Genomic DNA, 20,279 nt, shown 5'->3' with positions numbered 1-20,279 from the left:
TGGTGGGGAGCGCTCCTGGCGCTGTCCTGTGTCGTGTATAGCGCTGTGTCACTGTATGGGGACTGTCATTTATTCTACATTATTAGAAGTGATTTTATAGAAAGTCATGGAGAGATTCACCGGGGGATTCATGGCAGCAGCAGAGGGGGGCAGTGTGTCTGTTATGGGGGTACACAGTCTGTTATGGGAGTATTCAATCTGTAATGAGGGCACTCCTAAACTAATACAGACCCCATTACAGAGCCCTTAACTAATACAGACCCCTGTCCAGACTCCTAAACTAATACAGACCCCAGACCAGACCCCTAAACTAATGCAGAGCCCAGGCCAGACCCCTAATCTAATACAGACCCCAGACCCCGAATTTAATACAGACCCCAGACCAGACTCCTAAACTAGTACAGATCCCAGACCAGACCCCTAAACTAATACAGCCCCCCAGACCACACCCCTAAACTAATACTGACCCCCAGACCACACCCCTAAACTACTACAGACCCCCAGACCACACCCCTAAACTAATTCAGACCCCAGACCACACCCCTAAACTAATACAGACCCCAGACCAGACCCCTAAACTAATACAGATCCCAGACCAGACCCCTAAACTAATACAGACCCCAGTCCAGACTCCTAATCTAAAAAAGACCCCAGACCAGACCCCAGACCAGACCCCTAAACTAATTTAGACCCCAGACCAGACCCCTAAACTAATACAGATCCCAGACCAGACCTCTAATGTAATACAGACCCCAGGCCAGACCCCTAAACTAATACAGACCCCAGTATAGTCCTGTGGCGTGTATAGCGCTGTGTCACTGTATGGGGACTATCATTTATTCAAGATTATTAGAAGTGATTTTATAGAAAGTCATGGAAAGATTCACAGGGGGATTCATGGCAGCAGCAGAGGGGGGCAGTGTGTCTGTTATGGGGGTACACAGTCTGTTATGGGAGTATTCAATCTGTAATGGGGGCACTCCTAAACTAATACAGACCCCATTAGAGAGCCCTTAACTAATACAGACCCCAGACCAGACTCCTAAACTAATACAGACCCAAGACCAGACCCCTAATCTAATACAGACCCCAGACCAGACCCCTAAACTAATTTAGACCCCAGACCAGACTCCTAAACTAATACAGACCCCAGACCACTAAACTAATACAGACCCCAGACCAGACCACTAAACTAATACAGACCCCAGACCAGACCCCTAAACTAATACAGATCCCAGACCAGACCCCTAAAATAATACAGGCCCCAGACCCCTAAACTAATACAGAGCCCAGGCCAGACCCCTAATCTAATACAGACCCCAGACCAGACCCCTAATCTAATACAGACCCCAGACCCCTAATCTAATACAGACCCCAGACCAGACCCCTAAACTAATACTGACCCCAGACCTGATTCCTAAACTAATACAGACCACCTAAACTAATTTAGACCCCAGACCAGACTCCTAAACTAATACAGACCCCCAGACCAGACCCCTAAACTAATACAGACCCCAGACCCCTAAACTAATACTGACCCCAGACCACACCCCTAAACTACTACAGACCCCAGACCAGACCCCTAAACTAATACAGACCCCAGACCAGACCCCTAAACTAATACAGACCCCAGACCAGACCCCTAAACTAATACAGATCCCAGTCCAGACTCCTAAACTAATATAGACCCCAGACCAGACCCCTAATCTAATACAGACCTCAGACCAGACCCCTAAACTAATACAGACCCCAGACCTCTAAACTAATACAGACCCCTAAACTAATTTAGACCCCAGACCAGACCCCTAAAGTAATACAGATCCCAGACCAGACCCCTAAAATAATACAGACCCCAGACCCCTAAACTAATACAGATCCCAGACCCCTAATCTAATACAGACCCCAGACCAGACTCCTAAACTAATACAGACCCCAGACCAGACCCCTAATGTAATACAGACCCCAGACCTCTAAACTAATACAGACCCCAGACCAGACCCCTAATGTAATACAGATCCCAGACCAGACCCCTAAACTAATACAGAGCCCAGACCAGACCCCTAGCAGACATGAGGGTGTTTGCCTGGCATTTTGTGGACTATATTAGGCATACAGTATAGTAGGCATACAGTATATATAGCGTCAGTGCTATATGAGATGTGTATGAACGTACACAGGACACGCTGTGTGTCTGATTATAGGATCGGTGCGGCGCAGCTGACCGATCACATGACACGGTACAGAAAGGATGCATTATGTGTGTCGGTAATTTCCCTGTGTAAAGGTCAGGCCTGGCTGACAGTGAGGCCAAAGGGAAGGCAAGGTCTGCGGAACAGGACAGAAAGTATGGCGTCTCATCACCCAGCTTTCCTACAGTCCTGCACATCAACTCTGTGTGGGTATACATGAGAGTAGGGGGTACATTACAAGGCAGATTTATCCCTCTAAGGTCCAGGAAAGCTGAGTGACTGTGCGGCAGCCATATTGGTTGTCACTTCCCTTTCCTTAAAATGGAACGAAAATAGAGATTTCACAATCTTCATGGAAAAGACAACTAATGAGCTGGGGATTGTCCGACCTTACATCGTGTGTGCCCCCCTGCAGTAAGCTGGGTGGTCTGCTCTGGGTTGGGTAGATTTCCTCTTTGAAGATTCCAGCTAGGAATATAAACAGAACTGAGATGAGATGAATGTAGGTGAGGAGCACTCCCAGAAATGACCCACATAGTTGTGTGTGAGGGTCCCAGCGGAGGGAGGGGGTCATTGCCTTTCCTAACAGCAGGGGGGCAACAGTATGGTGGGAGCGGTAGTCTGTAAAGTGTAGGAGCTGTTTATAGAGATCCTGACATGTCTGCTGGAATACCCCACAATATAACAACAGTATTATAGTGGTTATATTCCTGTATATAGGAGCAGTATTATAGTAGTTATATTCCTGTATATAGGAGCAGTATTATAGTAGTCATATTCTTGTATATAGGGAGCAGTATTATAGTAGTTATATTCTTGTGTAGGAGCAGTATTATAGTAGTTATATTCCTGTATATAGGAGCAGTATTATAGTAGTTATATTCCTGTATATAGGAGCAGTATTATAGTAGTTATATTCCTGTATATGGGGAGCAGTATTATAGTAGTTATATTCCTGTATATAGGAGCAGTATTATAGTAGTTATATTCCTGTATATAGGAGCAGTATTATAGTAGTTATATTCCTGTATATGGGGAGCAGTGTTATAGTAGTTATATTCCTGTATATAGGAGCAGTATTATAGTAGTTATATTCCTGTATATAGGAGCAGTATTATAGTAGTTATATTCCTGTATATAGGATCAGTATTATAGTAGTTATATTCTTGTATATAGGAGCAGTATTATAGTAGTTATATTCTTGTATATAGGGAGCAGTATTATAGTAGTTATATTCCTGTATATAGGAGCAGTATTATAGTAGTTATATTCTTGTATATAAGGGGCAGTATTATAGTAGTTATAGTCTTGTATATAGGAGCAGTATTATAGTAGTTATATTCCTGTATATAGGGGCAGTATTATAGTAGTTATATTCCTGTATATAGGAGCAGTATTATAGTAGTTATATTCCTGTATATAGGGGGCAGTATTATAGTAGTTATATTCCTGTATATAGGAGCAGTATTATAGTAGTTATAGTCTTGTACATATGATAAGTTTATAACTGATGGGAGTCACTTTGTACACTGTGATGTAACTGTCTGTAATGTACATAAAATGAGTGAGATGTGTTATTGATGTGGGTTCTGTATAATACATTTCCCTGTTCCTCTGATGCTGGTATTACGTGCATTGTGATGCCTTTGCCATTATGCAGTGTATGTTGGTGAGTACGGAGACGCATTACAGGTCAGGGATTATAGACAGCCGCTGCACTTTGCAATTAACACTCCGGTATAATGTTGTATAAACTCACTTTCTGGTACTGATCCTTGATACCAATCTGCCAGTCACACATCCAGAGCTGCATTCATCATTACCCTGACAGCAGAGCTGAACTCGTACAACCCTCCGTTCTCTGGTGTGATGCATTGTGGGAGACATTCGTCCACTGCTTGATCTCATTGACAGCCTTGTCCTCACACAGCTGAAGCTTTGCTACGATAATTTTTTTCTTGGCAATCACAGCAGAGACAGTATCAGTCTGGAGTCCAGGGTGTAGAGCTCACAGAGCATTGTCTACACTGGATACAATTATATCGCTTCTCAGCTGAGACCTGGACTAGCTATGTACAATGAGATCTTTAAAGCACAGTATAATAGATTTTACAATGATCTGTGTTCAAGTGTCTTCCATCCTTTGGCGATGCAATAGTTAATGAAGAAGCCGCCTATGGGTTTATACTGAGCTGTATATTAGCCTGTAGTTGGCCATTTTGCCCGGTAAGCAGAAGCTCTCAGACAGCACTATCACCCCGCAGAGACTCTCGGCATCTCTCCGACATCGCCTAGTAATGGCTGTTCTGTTCTGCACGCTTAATTACCATGAATAATTCACACCTGATATCATTAGACCGCAGAGCTCGTAGCCGATATTACCGATCACTCATTTACATTCTCCCCAATGCGTTTCCATCCCGTGATGTAAAGTTTTTTCGCTGAATCACCTGAATGACGGTGAAGACGGAACATGTTAATAAAGTCGTCAGATGACACGCTGAGGTATCTGGTTTTTGACAAGAAGGAATAAGTTCTGAGGTAGAGAGAAAAAAAACTAACAAAAAAAGCAAAATGTGTGTCTCATCCTGGAGCCGAGCGCGGAGAATGCAAATCCGGGCCGGAGGGACAGAAGTCAGAGGCGTAAGGACACAAGCCTGAGCTCAGATCCTCAGCCCGGGCCTCCTTGAGCCGCTCACACCTGGATTTGGGGATGTTCGGCCGTTCTCTGTAGATCCTCTCCTGCTCTGTCAGGTTGGATGGGGCCGGTGGTTGACGTCATTGTGAGATCTCTAGAGAGGTTTCACTGGGGTCAGGGCTGTGGCCGGGCCGCTCCTGTATGGTCCTGGCTGTGTGCTTAGGGTTACTGTCTTGTTGGAACATTAAGCTTCAGACCAGGATGAGGCTCAGAGCTCTGGATCAGTTAGAATATCTCTGTACTTAACTCTAATCATCTGCCCTCCATGTTGCTGTCCCCACCAGGCCTCACTGTAGGGATGGTATGGGGCAGGTGATGGCAGTGCCCGGTCTCCTCCTCACTGTAGGGATGGTATGGGGCAGGTGATGGGCAGTGCCCAGTCTCCTCCTCACTGTAGGGATGGTATGGGGCAGGTGATGGGCAGTGCCCGGTCTCCTCCTCACTGTAGGGATGTTATGGGGCAGGTGATGGCAGTGCCCGGTCTCCTCCTCACTGTAGGGATGGTATGGGGCAGGTGATGGGCAGTGCCCGGTCTCCTCCTCACTGTAGGGATGGTAAGGGGCAGGTGATGGCAGTGCCCGGTCTCCTCCTCCACTGTAGGGATGGTATGGGGCAGGTGATGGGCAGTGCCCGGTCTCCTCCTCACTGTAGGGATGGTAAGGGGCAGGTGATGGCAGTGGCCGGTCTCTTCCTCACTGTAGGGATGGTATGGGGCAGGTGATGGGCAGTGCCCGGTCTCCTCCTCACTGTAGGGATGGTATGGGGCAGGTGATGGCAGTGCCCCGTCTCCTCCTCACTGTAGGGATGGTATGGGGCAGGTGATGGCAGTGCCCCGTCTCCTCCTCACTGTAGGGATGGTATATGGCAGGGGATGGGCAGTGCCGGTCTCCTCCTCACTGTAGGGATGGTATGGGGCAGGTGATGGGCCTGGTCTCCTCCTCACTGTAGGGATGGTAAGGGGCAGGTGATGGGCAGTGCCCGGTCTCCTCCTCACTGTAGGGATGGTATGGGGAAGGTGATGGGCAGTGGTCTCCTCCTCACTGTAGGGATGGTATGGGGCAGGTGATGGGCAGTGCCCGGTCTCCTCCTCACTGTAGGGATGGTAAGGGGCAGGTGATGGCAGTGCCGGTCTCTTCCTCACTGTAGGGATGGTATGGGGCAGGTGATGGGCAGTGCCCGGTCTCCTCCTCACTGTAGGGATGGTAAGGGGCAGGTGATGGGCAGTGCCCGGTCTCCTCCTCACTGTAGGGATGGTAAGGGGCAGGTGATGGCAGTGCCGGTCTCTTCCTCACTGTAGGGATGGTATGGGGCAGGTGATGGGCAGTGCCCGGTCTCCTCCTCACTGTAGGGATGGTAAGGGGCAGGTGATGGCAGTGCCGGTCTCTTCCTCACTGTAGGGATGGTATGGGGCAGGTGATGGGCAGTGCCCGGTCTCCTCCTCACTGTAGGGATGGTAAGGGGCAGGTGATGGCAGTGCCCGGTCTCTTCCTCACTGTAGGGATGGTAAGGGGAAGGTGATGGGTAGAGGTCTCCTCCTCACTGTAGGGATGGTATGGGGCAGGTGATGGGCAGTGCCCGGTCTCCTCACTGTAGGGATGGTATGGGGCAGGTGATGGGCAGTGCCCGGTCTCCTCCTCACTGTAGGGATGGTATGGGGCAGGTGATGGGCAGTGCCCGGTCTCCTCACTGTAGGGATGGTATGGGGCAGGTGATGGGCAGTGCCGGTCTCCTCCTCACTGTAGGTATGGTATGGGGGCAGGTGATGGGCAGTGCCCGGTCTCCTCCTCACTGTAGGGATGGTATGGGGGCAGGTGATGGGCAGTGCCCGGTCTCCTCCTCACTGTAGGGATGGTATGGGGCAGGTGATGGGCAGTGCCCGGTCTCCTCCTCACTGTAGGGATGGTATAGGGCAGGTGATGGGCAGTGCCCAGTCTCCTCCTCACTGTAGGGATGGTAAGGGGCAGGTGATGGCAGTGCCCGGTCTCCTCCTCACTGTAGGGATGGTATGGGGAAGGTGATGGGCAGTGCCCGGTCTCCTCCTCACTGTAGGGATGGTATGGGGCAGGTGATGGGCAGTGCCCGGTCTCCTCCTCACTGTAGGGATGGTATGGGGCAGGTGATGGGCAGTGCCCGGTCTCCTCACTGTAGGGATGGTATGGGGCAGGTGATGGGCAGTGCCGGTCTCCTCCTCACTGTAGGGATGGTATGGGGGCAGGTGATGGGCAGTGCCCGGTCTCCTCCTCACTGTAGGGATGGTATGGGGCAGGTGATGGGCAGTGCCGGTCTCCTCCTCACTGTAGGGATGGTATGGGGCAGGTGATGGGCCTGGTCTCCTCCTCACTGTAGGGATGTATGGGGCAGGTGATGGCAGTGCCCCGTCTCCTCCTCACTGTAGGGATCGTATGGGGGCAGGTGATGGGCAGTGCCCGGTCTCCTCCTCACTGTAGGGATGGTATGGGGCAGGTGATGGGCAGTGCAGGCAGCTCTTTCCTCATATGTACAATCCTGTGTCTGAGCTCTACAGGCAGCTCTTTCCTCCTCATGGCTTGGTTGTTGCTCTGATACTTTGTCAGCTGTGAAATCCTATATAGACAGGGGTGGAGTCTTTCCATATCACATCCAAGCAGCTGAATATATCACTGTTGGCTCCAATCAAGGTGCAGACACATTTCAGAGGTTGATCAAGAGAAACGAGAGGAGCTAAATGTCACATGTCACAGCAAAAGGTCGGAGTACTACATTTTAGTGTTTTCCTTTAAAGGAATTTGCAAACATTTCTACAATTCTGTTTGTACATTTTTATTATGTGGGTATTGTGTGCAGAATAGTCATTAGAGACTATTGTTTTCAGAATTTTGGGGCATACAGCAGTCTTGGCCCCCGACCGCCTCGGATGTTTACTGAGTCACCTAAAATCTGTTTAACGATTAGGTGAAATGTGTTGTGTGCAGCTTAATAATCCTCAGTGTTTATTGTGTCGCCATATGACGCCACACACTTTCTTCTCATGGCTGCCACTTGTCATATCTGATTAATGGGGGGGCTGTCTAGCAGTTCTACCTGTCTGCCTCTGGGCATGCTGCTCATGTCACATTGAGATTTTTCTGGAAGCCTCTTATGTCTCTCCTGTCTTATGTCTATAAAAGTGATTAATTCATTATTATAGTTACATAATTATTGTTTTATAAATCAGGTAGTATTATAGTAGTTATATTCTTGTATATAGGAGCAGTATTATAGTAGTTATATTCTTGTGTATAGGAGCAGTATTATAGTAGTTATATTCTTGTGTATAGGAGCAGTATTATAGTAGTTATATTCTTGTGTATAGGAGCAGTATTATAGTAGTTATATTCCTGTATATAGGAGCAGTATTATGGTAGTTATATTCCTGTATATAGGAGCAGTATTATAGTAGTTATATCCCTGTATATAGGAGCAGTATTATAGTAGTTATACGAACTGGAGAGAATGGAACGGCTGCACATCCCATCTATGGCTGATACTAATGCCGCTAGGCCTATATTAAAAATCAATACCAGAGTGTCTGTATATGAATTGATCAAGCCATATTGCCCCGTGTACCACCGCGCAGGTCCTCTGGTTCACACGGGTCCCTACGCTAACTCCACACCGTGTCGGTCAGCGACCGCCAACCCCGCAAAGCGTGCACATGCAGGGAAGGGAGGCCATGGAACGGCCCTGCAACCCCAATGTCACAGGACCAGACCCAAAAAGCCCCACCAAAACCCAGCCAGCACCACCGGCGGGGAAGGCTGCCCCCAAACGACACAAGTATGGATATGGTATTACACTTACCATTGCTGCTCTCACAGAATGGGGAAGACATAGGGTCCAGACATGTGAGCACAGGCATATCCTGCTAATTTTGGTCATGTGGGTCTTATAAAGGAGTGCTAGCTGTTTTGCACTCCTCCTGGTGAGACCCACATGACCGCAATTAGCAGGAGACACCTGAGTGCACATGGTTTTAATCCCTCCTGTTTTTTCCCATTCTGTTTGCTGCAGCTATGGTGAGCGCAATACCTTATCCAGACTTGTGCTGCTTGGGGGCGACCTTCTCCGCCGGCGGTGCTGGCCGGGTTCTGGTGTGGTGTTTTTGGGTCTGGTCCTGTGGCATGGGGGTCGCAGGGCCGTCCCATGGCCCCCGTTCCCTGGCTGTGCACGCCTGCGGGGTTGGTGGCCACTGACTGGCACGGTGTGGACTTAGTGTAGGGACCCATGTGTATCAGATACCGGCACGAGATACATGGGGCAGTATGGCTTGATCATTTCATACACAAAATTCTGATGTGTTTTTTATTTAGCCTAGCGGCACTAGTATCAGCCATAGGTGTGAGGTGCAGCACTCTGTTTCTTCCCTGAACCGCATTATAGTAGTTATATTCCTGTATATAGGAGCAGTATTATAGTAGTTATATTCCTGTATATAGGAGCAGTATTATAGTAGTTATATTCTTGTATATAGGAGCAGTATTATAGTAGTTATATCCCTGTATATAGGAGCAGTATTATAGTAGTTATATTCCTGTATATAGGGAGCAGTATTATAGTAGTTATATTCCTGTATATAAGGAGCAGTATTATAGTAGTTATATTCCTGTATATAGGAGCAGTATTATAGTAGTTATATTCCTGTATATAGGGGGCAGTATTATAGTAGTTATATTCCTGTATATAGGAGCAGTATTATAGTAGTTATATTCCTGTATATAGGGGGCAGTATTATAGTAGTTATATTCCTGTATATAGGAGCAGTATTATAGTAGTTATATTCCTGTATATAGGAGCAGTATTATAGTAGTTATATTCCTGTATATAGGAGCAGTATTATAGTAGTTATATTCTTGTATATAGGAGCAGTATTATAGTAGTTATATTCCTGTATATAGGGAGCAGTATTATAGTAGTTATATTCCTGTATATAGGGAGCAGTATTATAGTAGTTATGCGGTTCAGGGAAGAAACAGAGTGCTGCACCTCACATCTATGGCTGATACTAGTGCCCCTAGGCTAAATAAAAAACACATCAGAATTTTGTGTATGAATTGATCAAGCCATACTGCCCCATGTACCTCGTGCCGGTATCTGATACACATGGGTCCCTACACTAAGTCCACACCATGCCAGTCAGTGGCCACCAACCCCGCAGGCGTGCACAGTCAGGGAACGGGGGCCATGGGACGGCCCTGCGACCCCCATGCCACAGGACCAGACCCAAAAAACAGTAGTTATAGTAGTTATATTCCTGTATATAGGAGGCAGTATTATAGTAGTTATATTCCTGTATATAGGAGCAGTATTATAGTAGTTATATTCCTGTATATAGGAGCAGTATTATAGTAGTTATATTCTTGTATATAGGAGCAGTATTATAGTAGTTATATTCCTGTATATAGGAGGCAGTATTATAGTAGTTATATTCCTGTATATAGGAGCAGTATTATAGTAGTTATATTCTTGTATATAGGGAGCAGTATTATAGTAGTTATATTCTTGTATATAGGGGGCAGTATTATAGTAGTTATATTCTTGTATATAGGAGCAGTATTATAGTAATTATATCCCTGTATATAGGGAGCAGTATTATAGTAGTTATGTGCCATGTGCCAGAGGAAGATACAGCTGGCCCGCACCACTATGTAAGGCAGCAATGTCTGGGGGTCTGCGGTTATGGATGTGCAGAGCAAGAGGCAGGTGTTCGGCTGAAGATCGGGGGTGCAAGACGGTATGGGAGTAATATACACTGTAAATGTAGATAAATCAGCACTCACCCGATGACTTGTATCAGCTCACTTTATTTCATCTGCCAGCGATGGCGGGGAGGGGAAGGTGCGGACGCGCACTGGGACGGCCGTTTCGGGGATACGCCCCCTTTGTCGACCTGGTCGACAAAGGGGGCGTATCCCCGAAACGGCCGTCCCAGTGCGCGTCCGCACCTTCCCCTCCCCGCCATCGCTGGCAGATGAAATAAAGTGAGCTGATACAAGTCATCGGGTGAGTGCTGATTTATCTACATTTACAGATTATAGTAGTTATATTCCTGTATATAGGAGCAGTATTATAGTAGTTATATTCCTGTATATAAGGAGCAGTATTATAGTAGTTATATTCCTGTATATAGGAGCAGTATTATAGTAGTTATATTCCTGTATATAGGGGGCAGTATTATAGTAGTTATATTCCTGTATATAGGAGCAGTATTATAGTAGTTATATTCCTGTATATAGGGGGCAGTATTATAGTAGTTATATTCCTGTATATAGGAGCAGTATTATAGTAGTTATATTCCTGTATATAGGAGCAGTATTATAGTAGTTATATTCCTGTATATAGGAGCAGTATTATAGTAGTTATATTCTTGTATATAGGAGCAGTATTATAGTAGTTATATTCCTGTATATAGGAGCAGTATTATAGTAGTTATTTTCCTGTATATAGGGGGCAGTATTATGGTAGTTATATCCTTGTATATAGGAGCAGTATTATAGTAGTTATATTCTTATATATAGGAGCAGTATTATAGCAGGTGAATAGCACATAGATGTATTTGTTTGTTTATTCCCCTCTGTTATATAATCCCTCAATGTGAAGAAGTGTAACTTGTAGACATTGATGGTTTTCTCTTTGTATAGATTGGCTATGCTTGGGCTGTAGGTGTAAAAATTCAGAGTCTCCTTTAAATGCCAGTTTAAATAAACATTCAGTTAGTATAATTGGTCTGAGTACATAGTAGCTGCCTGAGGGGGGCGCTGCATGTTACAGATGCCTCTATAAGGTCATCGTTTGGCACAGTTGTTTAATTAACCTATTAACATGCAGACAGCCCGAAGGAACCCGACAGAATCCCAGACACAGCAGGGACGTGTGCACAGTGGAGCGGTAAAGGAGAGATGTGATATCGCCCATGGCAACCAGGCACTTGTTTCATTGTGTTCAACTTCCAGAATGACAGCTGGTATATGAATGGTTGTCATGGGAAACAGATCAGATATACAGGTGACCATGTGAGGACAGATAGGTCGATAGAAGATGGATGGATGGATGGATTGATAGATAGATAGATAGATAGATAGATAGATAGATAATAAATAGATAGATAGATAGATAGATAGATAGATAGGAGATAGATGGGAGATAGATAGATAGGAGATAGATAGGAGATAGATAGATAGATAGATAGGAGATAGATAGGAGATAGATAGGACATAGATAGATAGATAGATAGATAGATAGATAGATAGATAGATAGGAGATAGATAGATAGATAGATAGGAGATAGATAGATAGATAGGAGATAGATAGGAGATAGATAGATAGATAGATAGATAAATAAATAGATAATAAATAGATAGATAGATAATGTAGATAGATACAAAAAAGCATAGATAGATCGATCACTTTTCCATAGATCAGTACAGGTGTATGCAGTCTCTCTGTCACTGTGTCCTGACACTTCCAGGACAGTAATAACAGTGAGATGAGGCCACGGGTGTACTGAGCCCGGACCGCACTGCACATGACGCACATTATATAACCGCCAGTAACTTATGTGGGCGTCTGATTTCTACTTTTCTCTTAATGAACAAGTCACACAAGTTGTGAATCTGAAAGAGAGAAAAATACAGGAACAACATGTGAGATGTTCATCACTGCCTGGATGCAGGGTATCTATCTATCTATCTATCTATCTATCTATCTATCTATCTATCTATCTATCTATCTATCTATCTTCTATCTATCTATCTATCTATCTATCTATCTATCTATCTATCTCCTATCTATTATCTATCTATCTATTATCTATCTATCTCCTATCTATCTATCTATCTATCTATCTATCTATCTATCTATCTCCTATCTATCTATCTATCTATCTATCTATCTATCTATCTATCTTCTATCTATCTATCTATCTCCTATCTATTATCTATCTATCTATCTATCTATCTCCTATCTATCTATCTATCTATCTATCTACTATCTATCTATTATCTATCTCCTATCTAATCTGTTTCCTATTTATCTAGCTACCTATCTATCTATCTATCTATCTATCTATCTATCTATCTATCTATCTATCTATCTATCTATCTATCTTCTATCTATTTAATCTAATCTATCTATCTATCTATCTATCTATTATTTATCTATCTATCTATCTATCTATCTATCTATTTATCTATCTATCTATCTATCTATCTATCTATCTATCTATCTATCTATCTCCTATCTATCTATCTATCTATCTCCTATCTATCTATCTATCTATCTATTTATCTATCTATCTATCTATCTATCTATCTATCTATCTATCTCCTATCTATCTATCTATCTATCTATCTATCTATCTATCTATCTATCTATCTATCATAATACTTGTTCATTGGAAACAATAGATGTGTCTCAGTGTAACAGTCTGTGGCACACCGGGCACATAGTTGTGTAGTGTCGGCTATAGATTGGCCCGGGGCTGTATATTGGGATGAAACATCGTCACATCTGCCGCATTTCTTTAGAAAAAACAAAGTGTTTTGTCTGATCGATTATAATTTTGACAAATCTTACCGTCTTTCCCAATACAGCGACGCTGCATCTGTAGATATTAATTAGAGTTGTCACTGGTTACAGTATTACGGGTCCGAGCCAAGAGAGTCCTTACACCACCATTCCCAGTGTATGTGACAGTCTGCTGCGTGCTGTGCACTTCCAGGCAGCTATCGTCTTGCACTTAGTTTTTTGTTTTTTTTCATTATACCATTGTTTGAATGTATCATCCTATGGCATTAACCTTCTCCATTCCCCTCAGAGAGTATCTGTTTTATCAGGTAACTGCAGGATAAGCCGTCCTATGTATATACATAAGGAGCAGAACTATTTCTGGCCATACCTACTTGTCTACTTGTTACTTGTAAATGGCATTTTTTACCAGTTTTCCCCATCTTCAGTTGTCTCTTAGGGCCCTATTCCACCGGACGATTATCGTTCGCATAATCGTTAACGTTTAACAATCTCAAACAACCGCTATTGCGAAAGACCTGAAAACGTTCACTCATTTCCATGGAATGATAATCGTTACTTATGATAGTTTTTCCTTCGCTATTTCTTCGCTATTGTGTTCGTATCTACTGCGAACGACCGAACAACGTCTTATTCAATGCGAACGATTTGCGAACGAGCAACGATAAAAATAGGTCCAGGTCTTATAAAGCGATCAACGATTTCTCGTTCGGTCGTTAATCGTTAACTGCATTTCAACGGAACGATTATCGTTTGGATTCGAACGATTTAACCATAATCTGAACGATAATCGTCCGGTGGAATAGGGCCCTTAGCTGATAGATGTATATCAGCTGCTATGATGTCTCTATGTCTCTATACACTACACACATAAGAGGGGTCCTTCTCCCCTATATCTATAGCATACCCTAAAGAGCAGCAACTACATGGAAGACATTATAGGGTAGTACTGAGCAGTGTCAGCTGTGAATCGAGCCCTCGGGTAAAATCTGATACTCATAGCGAGGTTTTGTGTATTCCTATGTCTTTCAACACTTACTGCCTTCCTATTGCCCTTTGTCCCTTCTCCCTTGACATGTGTTGAAAACATGTAATCTGATCTCTAAGTGAGTATATCAAAAGTCACATTAAAAGTAGAAAACATAAAAAACACATTGGGGAGATTTATCAAACATGGTGTAAAGAGAAACTGGCTCAGTTGCCCCTAGCAACCAATCAGATTCCACCTCTCATTCCTCACAGACTCTTTGGAAAATGAAAGGTGGAATCTGATTGGTTGCTAGGGGCAACTGAGCCAGTTTCACTTTACACCATGTTTGATAAGTCTCCCCCATAGAGTTTTGGTTGTCGCAACCATTCTATCTCAGAGAATAAAGATGACAGCTCTGTTATCTGGTCAGGAGGCAGGGAAAGCTGGGTGTCTTCTCCTATAGGTATTGTGTTAGTTCTCAGCTTTCCTAGAATCCTGAATCTTACTGATACACAATAGTTCATCCAGCTATCCCATACCGGTGCATGGCTAGACACATTTGCCTGAGGAGACTGGGAAGGTTGGGTGTCTTTTTTATCGGTTGTCACTCAGCTGAACTCCCAGTCTGCCCAGTTATACAATGGTACTGCCTGGGGCCATTCATTGCACCTGAACTTTATCCTGTACCGTGCAAGAGGCTGGGAAAGCTGGATGGGAGATTTCTCATGGTATTCATTGTCAGTCAGCTGTCCAAGCTCAAGGTACCGAGCACCCGATCTGCCTGGTTACACAACGATACTGCCTATGGTTATTTATTGCACTGTGCAGGAGGCTGGGAAAGCTGGGTTATTGTGCAGTTATTGTGTAGATGACGCGGCTCCCTCCCTGCGCATTCAGTATAACACTTCTCACCGCACGCTGGATGTGTGAACATGTCCTCCTGATCCTTCTCTTGCCTGCGAGCGATCTGAGGTAAGTGTCAGAACAATATCTCCCACCCCCCTCTGAGTCACAGGTACAGCACGTCCCCCCCCCCTTCCCAGGTAAGAAGGTGGTGGTCACAGGACTCTCCGCTGCGGCCGCGTGACTCTGGACCCATCGTGGACTGTCAGCAGTCAGCGTGACACCGATAATTGATAGCTGCATCACCGGAGGCCTGGGCCCAGGACACATTTACATACAATAATTGGCCAATCTCCAGAATGTTTAGGAACAGTTGCCGGGAGTTTAACAATTTGTCCCTGAAAATACTGAGCCTGGGTTTTCTTAAAGGGACCTTGTCACATTATATTTACAGCCGTATCTGTAGGCAGCAGGTTATAAAGGGGGGAGCTGAGCAGATTGATGGACAGTTATTGGCGGGGGGATTCTGATTACTTAATCTGTCAATGAACAAGAGCTGAGAAACCCGCTGGTATTGTACAGACCAAGCTAGGCCCTCTGTAAGGAAACATGCTGAGAGGGTTGGTCCAGCAAGATGACTCCTGTCCATATGTTGTATTAGGGTGTATGACCATCAGACTACTTCTAGACTTCATGCCATCCTGTATACCACTCAGCAGACATCTGCCATTGTGCATGCTGATCCCAGGCCTGTGTGCAGCTCCTAGACTCCATGCCATGCTGTACATCCCTCCAGCAGACGTCTGGCATTGTGCATGCTGATCCCAGGCCTGTGTGCAGCTCCTAGTTTCCATGCCATGCTGTACATCCCTCCAGCAGACGTCTGGCATTGTGCATGCTGATCCCAGGCCTTTGTGCATCTCCTAGACTCCATGCCATGCTGTACATCCCTCCAGCAGACGTCTGGCATTGTGCATGCTGATCCCAGGCCTGTGTGCAGCTCCTAGACTCCATGCCATGCTATATGCCCCTCCAGCAGACGTCTGGCATTGTGCATGCTGATTCCAGGCCTTTGTGCAGCTCCTAGACTCCATGCCATGCTATACGCCCCTCCAGCAGATGTCTGGCATTGTGCATGCTGATCCCAGGCCTGTGTGCAGCTTCTAGACTCCATGCCATGCTATATGCCCTTCCAGCAGGCGTCTGGCATTGTGCATGCTGATCCCAGGCCTGTGTGCAGCTCCTAGACTCCATGCCATGCTGTACATCCCTCCAGCCGACGTCTGGCATTGTGCATGCTGATCCCAGGCCTGTGTGCAGCTCCTAGACTCCATGCCATGCTATACGCCCCTCCAGCAGACGTCTGGCATTGTGCATGCTGATCCCAGGCCTTTGTGCATCTCCTTGACTCCATGCCATGCTGTACATCCCTCCAGCAGACGTCTGGCATTGTGCATTCTGATCCCAGGACTGTGTACAGCTCCTAGACTTCATGCCATGCTGTATATCCCTCCAGCAGACGTCTGGCATTGTGCATGCTGATCCCAGGCCTGTGTGCAGCTCCTAGTTTCCATGCCATGCTGTACATCCCTCCAGCAGACGTCTGGCATTGTGCATGCTGATCCCAGGCCTTTGTGCAGCTTCTAGACTCCATGCCATGCTATATGCCGCTCCAGCAGACGTCTGGCATTGTGCATGCTGATCCCAGGCCTGTGTGCAGCTCCTAGACTCCATGCCATGCTATATGCCCCTCCAGCAGACGTCTGGCATTGTGCATGCTGATTCCAGGCCTTTGTGCAGCTCCTAGACTCCATGCCATGCTATACGCCCCTCCAGCAGATGTCTGGCATTGTGCATGCTGATCCCAGGCCTGTGTGCAGCTTCTAGACTCCATGCCATGCTATATGCCCTTCCAGCAGGCGTCTGGCATTGTGCATGCTGATTCCAGGCCTTTGTGCAGCTCCTAGACTCCATTCCATGCTGTACATCTCTCCAGCAGACGTCTGGCATTGTGCATGCTGATCCCAGGCCTGTGTGCAGCTCCTAGACTCCATGCCATGCTGTACATCCCTCCAGCCGACGTCTGGCATTGTGCATGCTGATCCCAGGCCTGTGTGCAGCTCCTAGACTCCATGCCATGCTATACGCCCCTCCAGCAGACGTCTGGCATTGTGCATGCTGATCCCAGGCCTTTGTGCATCTCCTTGACTCCATGCCATGCTGTACATCCCTCCAGCAGACGTCTGGCATTGTGCATTCTGATCCCAGGACTGTGTACAGCTCCTAGACTTCATGCCATGCTGTATATCCCTCCAGCAGACGTCTGGCATTGTGCATGCTGATCCTAGGCCTGTGTGCAGCTCCTAGACTCCATGCCATGCTGTACATCCCTCCAGCCGACGTCTGGCATTGTGCATGCTGATCCCAGGCCTGTGTGCAGCTCCTAGACTCCATGCCATGCTGTACATCCCTCCAGCAGACGTCTGGCATTGTGCATGCTGATCCCAGGCCTGTGTGCAGCTCCTAGACTCCATGCCATGCTATACGCCCCTCCAGCAGACGTCTGGCATTGTGCATGCTGATCCCAGGCCTTTGTGCATCTCCTTGACTCCATGCCATGCTGTACATCCCTCCAGCAGACGTCTGGCATTGTGCATTCTGATCCCAGGACTGTGTACAGCTCCTAGACTTCATGCCATGCTGTATATCCCTCCAGCAGATGTCTGGCATTGTGCATGCTGATCCCAGGCCTGTGTGCAGCTCCTAGACTCCATGCCATGCTATATGCCGCTCCAGCAGACGTCTGGCATTGTGCATGCTGATCCCAGGCCTGTGTGCAGCTCCTAGACTCCATGCCATGCTATATGCCCCTCCAGCAGACGTCTGGCATTGTGCATGCTGATCCCAGGCCTGTGTGCAGCTCCTAGACTCCATGCCATGCTGTACATCCCTCCAGCAGACGTCTGGCATTGTGCATGCTGATCTCAGCCCGGTGTGCAGCTGCTCCACCATGGAAACCCTTTTAATCAAGCTGCAGGAGGGCAGTCTTCGTGCCAGTTCCAGAAGCGGTGCGGACAATGACAGCACTAAGCGGTGGTATCCTATGATAGTGCTGTGTCACTGAGCACTTCCCTGCACCCCACACCAGTGTCAGTCTATGGATATATACATGGCTATGTGCTTGATTGTAAGCTCAGTGATTAGGCGGGGGCACATACTTTTGCCTAGGTTTAAAGAAGGAAATTCTTCTATTTACCTTTTGTTCCTATCCATTAGAGCCATGATTTCCAGTCATGGCACAACTACAACTCCCAGCATGCCTTGTCACCCAAATCTCTGCATTAGTCGCTTTACCATATATGCTGCAATTTAAGGAAAATTACATCCTGAGCCTCCTGATTCATGACTAGAATGGCAGAACCGCCATAAAGACTGACACAGAAGCAGGTGAAAGGGAATAGAGAGAAATGGGACGGTAAACAGCAAGGGCCTATGGATGGGTGATGAGCGGCCATATTACTGTATTACTGATAGTTGTAGTCATAACACACAACCCCCATTTCCCCCTTGCTGAGTGATGACCGCTGCCAGTACTGGTTGTCACCCAGCATCAGTTGTCAGGCTCCATACACATTATTCTCAGTAGTTCTGACACATTTGACAAGAAGAAATAGTGAATCAGCCTGAGGTATTTTTCCTGTCAAAACCCGTCGGGCGCAGTTGTTCTATATCGGTTAGCGCGTCAGACTCTGTTGTCCAATGTCCGTTATCACTAAAGCTAAGACAAGTGTGAACAGAGCCCACGAGGACAGAACACGATAACAAGGTCTCTATAGAAGATGGACACTCAGGGCCTCACAAAGTAAAACTGCCATTTTTTTTTTTTTTTTACTTAAAGGGATAATATATACCTTGTGCGCTGTGAAGCTTGCTGGATGCTGGTGAATTCATGTCTTGGGTTAACAATCGCAGTGCCAGCCGCAGCCTTGGCGATGGCAGCGCAGTTAATGAGTCCTTTGTTTAGTGGATGGTGTGCCAGGCAATCACTAATGTATTCACACAATTACCAGACGGATGAACATCTCTGAGCAGACAAAACACTGTCACAGCGGCGACTGTCAGTGTCACCCAGGACCCTCTGTGTTACCCATCGCCTGTAGCAACCAATGAGAGCTGGCATCTGATCGGTTGCTATGGGCAACAGAGCCATGTTGTTTTGGTGAATGTCCACCATTTTGTTAGGGTCATCTATAAGTTGTAAAATGGCGGCATCTACAGCACGGTATAAGTGATACCCCTTGATATTGTAGTATAGTGGTCACATGACGCTTATATTGGGGTAACATTGATATAAATGTGTATTCCCTTGAAGGTCAGTGCAGTCCTGTTCTTGTGTCCCAAGGTTCTTTGTTGACCTTTCGTGTTATCCCCTTAATAGCTGTTTGTTTTTTTCTTCTCCTTGCCTACTAAAAGCCATAATACTTTCATCATGTGTGAGTATGTGTGTCCCCCAGCCTTACCTCATCAGATGGATGGAGTGACTGAGCATGTGTGTCCCCCAGCCTCAGCTCATCAGATGGATGGAGTGACTGAGCATGTGTGTCCCCCAGCCTTACCTTATCAGATGGATGGAGTGACTGAGCATGTGTGTCCCCCAGCCTCAGCTCATCAGATGAAGAGGAGAGTGACTGAGCATGTGTGTCCCCCAGCCTTAGGTCATCAGATGGAGAGGAGAGTGACTGAGCATGTGTGTCCCCCAGCCTTAGCTCATCAGATGGGTGGAGAGAGTGACTGAGCATGTGTCCCCCCCAGCCTCAGCTCATCAGATGGATGGAGTGACTGAGCATGTGTGTCCCCAGCCTTACCTCATCAGATGGATGGAGTGACTGAGCATGTGTGTCCCCCAGCCTCAGCTCATCAGATGGATGGAGTGACTGAGCATGTGTGTCCCCCAGCCTTACCTTATCAGATGGATGGAGTGACTGAGCATGTGTGTCCCCCAGCCTTACCTTATCAGATGAAGAGGAGAGTGACTGAG

At 46.3% G+C, this 20,279-nt stretch overlaps 1 protein-coding gene across 9 annotated transcripts in view; it reads left to right on the top strand.

Annotated features, from left to right (window-relative positions):
* The window catches only part of ILDR2 (immunoglobulin like domain containing receptor 2), a 275,290-nt gene that overhangs the window by 113,357 nt on the left and 141,654 nt on the right, over positions 1-20,279 (top strand). The window contains exon 1 of one of the 9 annotated variants that reach the window (XM_069945918.1): positions 19,562-19,613. The exons of the other annotated variants lie outside the window; for them this stretch is intronic. The gene's annotated coding sequence lies outside the window, so the exon portion shown is untranslated. Of the gene's footprint in view, positions 1-19,561; positions 19,614-20,279 lie in introns of those variants that run through there. 9 annotated transcript variants of the gene reach the window in all.

The sequence above is a fragment of the Dendropsophus ebraccatus genome, chromosome 11 (genome assembly GCF_027789765.1).
Source record: "Dendropsophus ebraccatus isolate aDenEbr1 chromosome 11, aDenEbr1.pat, whole genome shotgun sequence".
NCBI lineage: Eukaryota > Metazoa > Chordata > Amphibia > Anura > Hylidae > Dendropsophus > Dendropsophus ebraccatus.
Note: the sequence above shows the minus strand (reverse complement) of the source record. Positions and strands in the feature narration are given on the sequence as shown.